The sequence below is a fragment of the Rhinopithecus bieti genome, unplaced genomic scaffold (assembly GCF_001698545.2).
Source record: "Rhinopithecus bieti isolate Rb0 unplaced genomic scaffold, ASM169854v2 scaffold_10088, whole genome shotgun sequence".
In the NCBI taxonomy this organism is placed as follows: Eukaryota; Metazoa; Chordata; class Mammalia; order Primates; family Cercopithecidae; genus Rhinopithecus; species Rhinopithecus bieti.
In genome coordinates this window covers 310,719-317,584 of record NW_016806409.1, presented here as the reverse complement: position 1 = coordinate 317,584, position 6,866 = coordinate 310,719, and the positions used below count along the sequence as shown (strand labels likewise).

Here is a 6,866-nt window from a genome sequence, read left to right as displayed (position 1 = left end):
AAAAAAAAAAAAAAAAAAAAAAATCAATGAAATTGAGAACAAACTGTAGAGGAAGTCGGTGAAACCAAAAGCTAGTTCTTTGGAAAAAAATCAGTAAAATTGATAAACCTTTGGTCAGACTGACCAAGAAAAACAGAGAAGAGACACAAACTATAAACAACAGAAAAGGAAGACATCACTACAGACCCTAAAAACATTAAAAGAATAACAAAGGAGTACTACAAACATAAATACCCATACATTTGACAACTTAAATGAAATTGTAAAATTTCTGTTGGCCGGGCATGGTGGCTCACTCCTGGAATCCCAGCACTTTGGGAGACTGAGGCAGGCGGATCGCTTGAGGCCAGGCATTTGAGACCAGCCTGGCCAACATGATGAGACCCTGTTTCTACTAAAAATACAAAACTTAGCCGGCCGTAGTGGTGCGCCCCTGTAATCCCAGCTACTTGGGAGGCTGAGGCAGGAGAATCGCATGAGCCTGGGAGGCAGAGGTTGCAGTAAGCTGAGATCGGGCCACTACACTCCAGCCTTGGCAACAAGAGAGAAACTCTGTCTCAAAATAATAATAATAATAATTAATTAATTAATTAAATAAATTAAAAAGTAAAATAAAATTCCTATACATCAGGATAAAAAAATTCCTATCATCTGTGCTGTGTGGGAATTTTTTTTTTTCTTTTTCCTTTTCTTTTGAGACAGGGTCTTACTCTGTCATCCACGCTGGAGTGCAGTGGAACAATCATGGCTCATTGCATCCTCAACTTCCTGGGTTCCAGTGATCCTCCTGCCTCAGCCTCCTAAGTAGCTGGGATCACAGGCATGAGGGCACTATCCTCGGCTAATTTTTGTATTTTCTGTAGAGACAGGGTCTTGCTATGTTGCCCAGACTGGTCTCAAACTCCCGGGCTCAAGCAATCCTGCTGCCTTGGCCTCCCAAAGTGCTGGGATTATAGGCATGCGCTACCACACCCAGCCCCTATATAATTTTTTAAACAGAGTGAAAGACACAAACAGCCAAATTCACTCAAAATGAAATAAAGGATTTCGACTGGGCAAGGTGGCTCACGCCTGTAATCCCAACACTTTGGAGTTGGGATTATGAGCCCAGGGGTTCAAGATTAGCTTGGGCAACATAGCAAGACTTCCTCTTAAAAAAAAAAAAAAAAAGGCCGGGCGCGGTGGCTCAAGCCTGTAATCCCAGCACTTTGGGAGGCCGAGATGGGCGGATCACGAGGTCAGGAGTTCGAGACCATCGTGGCTAACACGGTGAAACCCCGTCTCTACTAAAAAATACAAAAGCTAGCCGGGCAAGGTGGCTGGTGCCTGTAGTCCCAGCTACTCGGGAGGCTGAGGCAGGAGAATGGCGTAAACCCGGGAGGCAGAGCTTGCAGTGAGCTGAGATCCGGTCACTGCACTCCAGCCCAGGCGACAGAGCGAGACTCCGTCTCAAAAAAAAAAAAACAAAAAAAACCAAGAAGGAAAGTTTCCAGTCTAACACGTAAAGAGCTTGGAAATCACCTCTACACTCAAACAAGTAAAAAGCTGAAAAAACTGAAAAATCAACTCTTGTTAGGTCCATCAGAGAAGTGGGGTCACACAGCAAATTGTTGTGCCCTAAATTGGTGAGCCAGTCAGATAAAATCACAATTTTTTTCTTAGACAGGCTCTTGCTCTGTCTGCAGTACAGTGGCACAATGATAGCTCACTGCAGCCTCAAATACCCGGGCTCAAGCAATTCTTCTGTCTCAGCCTCTCTAATAGTTGGGGCTACAAACACGAGCCACCACACCCAGCTAATTTTTCAATTTTTGGTAGAGATGAGGTCTCCCTGTGTTGTCCAGGCTGGTCTCAAACTCCTGGGCTCAAGCAATACTCCTGCCTCAGCCTCCCAAAGTGTTGGGATTACAGGCATGAGCCACGATGCCCAGCCTGAGAATCACAGTTTATGGGAGCAGAAATTCACAAGCAGCAACCTCCACAGGAACCAGTGCCACTGTAGGAAAACCTGAAGTGTAATTGACAAATTGCTGTAGGCTCAATGTGAGCAACTCTGAAAGTTAAAAACCCCAGGGGGCAAGGGTCAGGGGTTAGTGAGGCCGGAAGTGAGTATAATAAAGTGTCTATAGGGAGGCAGGGCCAGAGGAGAAAGTTGGAGTGGTGACCTAAGCAGGCAGTGGTGTGATCTGGAACCAAATCGGCCCGCAGTGCGATGCGGAGATTCCATGAGGCCCTGCTTTGCTCTTCCTCTTGGCCCTGCTCTGCATCCACTGAGACCACTTCCTTCCCGTCCTCATTTTGCTAGCTCCAATCCACAGCTGTTGTTGCAGAGGATGCTAATGGCCCAGGCTCACTTCCATGGGCTATATGGAGTCTTGCAATCAATGCGTGCCCTCGACTTCAACACGCAACTCAGGTCACTCAGGGAGGCAGGCCATCAGTCTGGTGTGTGATGCTGTGCCTGGTGCTAAGAGGGTGACAAGGACGAGAAAGCCCTGTAGCTGCCTGTTCAGCTCTATCATGGGAAAGAGTAACCTGAAATTTGCTGGAATGCCGATCACTCTTACAGTTTCCACTAGTAGCCTCAACTTCATGGCCGCAGACTGCCAACAGGACACAGCTGAGGATGTTGCCTATGTTGCCAAAGACCCTGTGAATCAGAAAGCCTGCCACATTCTGGAGTGTCCCAAAGGCCTTCCCAGGATGTCATCAGCACCATTGACCAGGCCTTCGAGTTGTGCTTCAAACAATACCTCAGGAACCCACCCCAACTGGTCACCCCCATGACAGGATGGCTGGCTTTGATGGATCAGCTTGGAATAAGGAGGAGGAGGAAGAGCCACCTGACCATTAGCACTATAATGACGTCCCAGGGAAGGAACCTCCTCTTGGGGAGTTCGTAGACATGAGGCTTCGGGAAGGAGCCGCTTCAGAGGCTGCTTGACCCACTCCACCCAGTGTCTGGTCCCCCAGCCACTTGGGAGCTACACTGCCTGTGGGACAGCCTGCTGGGGGAGATCCAGAAGTCCACAAACAGATGCTACCTCCACCACCCTGTCCAGCAGGCAGAGAGCTCTCCAGTGATCCCTCCTGTGTCAACGTCCAGAACCTAGACAAAGCCCAGCAAGCAGAAGGTGGTGCTGGGCCCCCCATCCTGCCATCAGTGGCAGCGCACCCTGGGACGTCTTTGACATGAAGCCCTTTAAAGATGCTCTTTGGGTGCCTCCCCCTCCCCAGAGGTGTCCGTGGCTGAGCAGCTCCAAGGGGAGCCCTGGTTCCATGGGAAGGTGAGTCAGCAAGAGGCTGAGGCATTGCCACAGCTCCAAGGGGACTTCTTGGGGCAGGAGAGCACGACCAAGGCCAGTATGTGCTTACTGGCTTGCAGAGTGGGCAGCCCAAGCACCTGCTACGGGTGGACCCTGAAGGACTGGTTTGGACAAAGGATCACTGCTTTGAGAGTGTCAGTCCCAGCACTTTGGGAGGCCAAGGCGGGCGGATGACGAGGTCAGGAGATCGAGACCATCCTGGCTAACATGGTGAAACCCCGTCTCTACTAAAAATACAAAAAAATTAGCTGGGCATGGTGGCAGGCACCTGTAGTCCCAGCTACTCGGGAGGTTGAGGCAGGAGAATGGTGTAAACCCGGGAGGCGGAGCTTGCAGTGAACCGAGATAGTGCCACTGCACTCCAGCCTGGGCAACAGAGCGAGACTCCATCTCAAAAAAATAAAATAAAATAAATAAAAAGAGAGAGTGTCAGTCACCTCATCAGCTACCACATGGACAATCACTGGCCCATCATCTCTGCAGGCAGTGAACTGTATCTATAGCAACCTGTGGAGCCAAAACTGTGATCTGCCCCAGTACTCTCTTCCAGAAGATTCCACCCTATTCCCTAACTCTCGGGACCCCATTTGGGAGTGTTTTGTGGGTTTGGCCTTGTGTCAGAGCTAAGAGTAGTGTGGACACTGGGTTTAGTATCCAGCTAAGTGAGATACTTTGAGTCAGAAGCCTGGGGAGAATCCTGCTTCTCCCCAAACATTAATCCCCGAAGTATTAATGGACAGAGTGGCCCCTTACCTAGGCCTTTCCTGTACCAACCTGATGCCCCTTCCCCGTGCCAACCAGATGCCCCTTCCCCAAGAAGGTGAGTGCTTGTCATGGAAAATGTCCTGTGGTGATAGGCCCAGTGGAGCAGTCACCCTTCTGGGCAAGGGGGAACAAATCACACCCCTCAGCTCTGTGTTGTACCCCTCCACAACCCCACCCCATGTTTAAACTTTGTGCCTTTGATCATCTCCTAGGTCTGAAGATATTTTATGCAAACAGTTCATGCCAGATGTGGTGGCTCACGCTGTAATCTCAGCACTTTGGGAGGCCAAGGCGGATGGATCACTTCAGGTCAGGAGTTCAAGACCAGTCTGGCCAACATGGCGAAATCCCGCCTCTACTAAAAATACAAAATTAGCTGGGTGTGGTGGTGTGCACCTATAATCCTAGTTACTAAGGAGGCTGAGGCAGGAGAATCCCTTGAACCCGAGAGGTGGAGGGTGCAGTGAGCCAATATTGTACCACTGCACTCCCGCCTGGGCGACAGAGCAAGATTCCATCTCAAAAAAAAAAAAAAAAAAAAATTCATGGGTCCCTGAGTTCAATGACAGGGATGCTGACACCTTCTTGGCTTCTGGGACCCTGTTTTCTCCTTGCTCAGCACCCTCTCTGGTTTGGGTTGGGAGAACAGAGGCAGGAGTGGCAGCTATCTCCTCTCCCTGGGGGTATGCAGCCCTTAGAGATTGCCCCAGAGCCCCGCTCCCAGCCAGGGGGAAGATGGATCCCTCCCTTGCTCAGTGCCTCCTGGCCGGGGCCCCTCAATCCAAGGAGTCTGTATATACATTTCATAAACCCCACCCTCCCATGATGCATGCCTATTGTACTCTACAGCCAAAATGTAGCCCTTCCTCCTGGAGCCTCTGCCCTGCCTCCCTTTCTGGGAAAGGAGGGGTGGGGTGACTGAATTTGGGCTTCCTGTGCAGTAAAGTCTCCCAGGTGGGTTTTGTGGAGGTGGGAAAAGGGGCATTGAGACCCTAAAGCAGTAGACCAAACCTGAATACCATCTGCAAGAACTGCATTCTTTTAATATTTTATATGCATATATTTTAGGGATATGGACTTACTTTCCTAATTTTGTTTTCCATGGCTTATTCTTGAGCACAAAATGATAATCAATTATTACATTTATACATCACCTTTTTGAATTTTCCAAGACCTTTTACAGCTCTTGGCATTTTCGTTGCCCAGGCCTGTGGGGTAACAGGGATCAGCAGCATTATTATTTACATCAGAGACCTGAGGCAGATGAAATTGATTTCCAGCTAGGACTAGAAAAACTTGGGCCTCTTACAACGAGGCTGGGAAGCAGAAGTTTGCGGGAATGCATGTTTGTTTCACAAAGGGGAAATGCAAAACCTGCAGTTCCTGAGTACCTTCTACAGGTCCAGCCCTGCCTAGGCCTGGAGTGGCCACACAACAGCAAGCCGGGCTTTCTCTTTAGGCCTTGTGGATAAAGCCTCCTCTTATTGTTGTTGGGATGTTTCCATGGGTCTCACTTGTACCAAAGGGAAAACTCTTCACTGAAGTCCGTATTTCTTCTAAAAATAAAAAATTAAAAAATAAAAAATAAAATTGCAGATGGACTAGGTCAGAGGGGGCCCTACATTTTTGTGAGTTTTACCTCCAAGAGCTCTACTCAGCTGCCCTTTCCTTCATATCCTGCCATCCCCTCACACCATGTACCCCAAATCACCACCCTCTATTCTTTCTTTCTTTCTTTCTTTTTTTTTTTTTGAGACAGAGTCTTGCTCTGTCGCCCAGGCTAGATAGAGTACAGTGGTGGGATCTCAACTCACTGCAACCTCCGCCTCCCGGGTTCAAGTGATTCTCTTGCCTCAGCCTGCTGAGTAGCTAGGATTACAGGTGCTTGCCACCATGCCAGGCTAATTTTTGTATTTTTAGTACAGATAGGGTTTCACCCTGTTGGCCAGGCTGATCTCGAACTCCTGACCTCTGGTGATCCACCCGCCTCAGCCTCCCAAAGTGCTGGGATTACAGGCGTGAACCACTGCACCCGGCCTAGAAAATGTTCTATATCTCTACTATCCAGTAAGGTAGCACTAGACACATACAGCCACGGAGCACTTGATATATGGCAAATGTGACTGAGGAACTGAATTTTCCATTTTATTTAATTTTAATTAATTTGAACTTGTGGTCGGGTACGGTGGCTCACGCCTGTAATCCTAGCAGTTTGGGAGGTGGAGGCAGGCGGATTGCCTGAGCTCAGGAGTTCAAGACCAGCCTGGGTAACATGGTGAAACCTAGTCTCTACTAAAAATACAAAAAATTGGCCAGGCATGGTGGTGCAGGCCTGTAGTCCCAGCTACTTGGGAGGCTGAGGCATGAGATTGGCTTGAGCCTGGGAGGTGAAGGTTGCAGTGAGCCGAGATCACACCACTGTACTACAGCCTGGGTGACACAGCGAGACTCTGTCTCAAGAATAAAACAAGTCCAGGCACAGTGGCTCACGCCTATAATCCCAGCACTTTGGGAGGCTGAGACGGGCAGATCACCTGAGGTCGGGAGTTCAAGACCAGCCTGACCAACATGGAGAAACCCCGTCTCTACTGAAAATACAAAATTAGCCAAATGTGGTGGCTCATGCCTGTAATCCCAGCTACTTGGGAGGCTGAGGCAGGAGAATCGCTTGAACCCGGGAGGCAGAGGTTGCAGTGACCCAAGATCGTGCCATTGAACTCTAGCCTGGACAACAAGAGCAAAACTGTCTCAAGAAAAAAAAAAAAAAAAAAAAAA

General features: G+C 49.0%; 1 pseudogene; it reads left to right on the top strand.

The window, feature by feature from the left end:
• Positions 1-2,339: 2,339 nt before the first annotated feature.
• On the top strand, positions 2,340-3,853 carry LOC108532222 (SHC-transforming protein 1 pseudogene; annotated as a pseudogene).
• Positions 3,854-6,866: the final 3,013 nt, after the last annotated feature.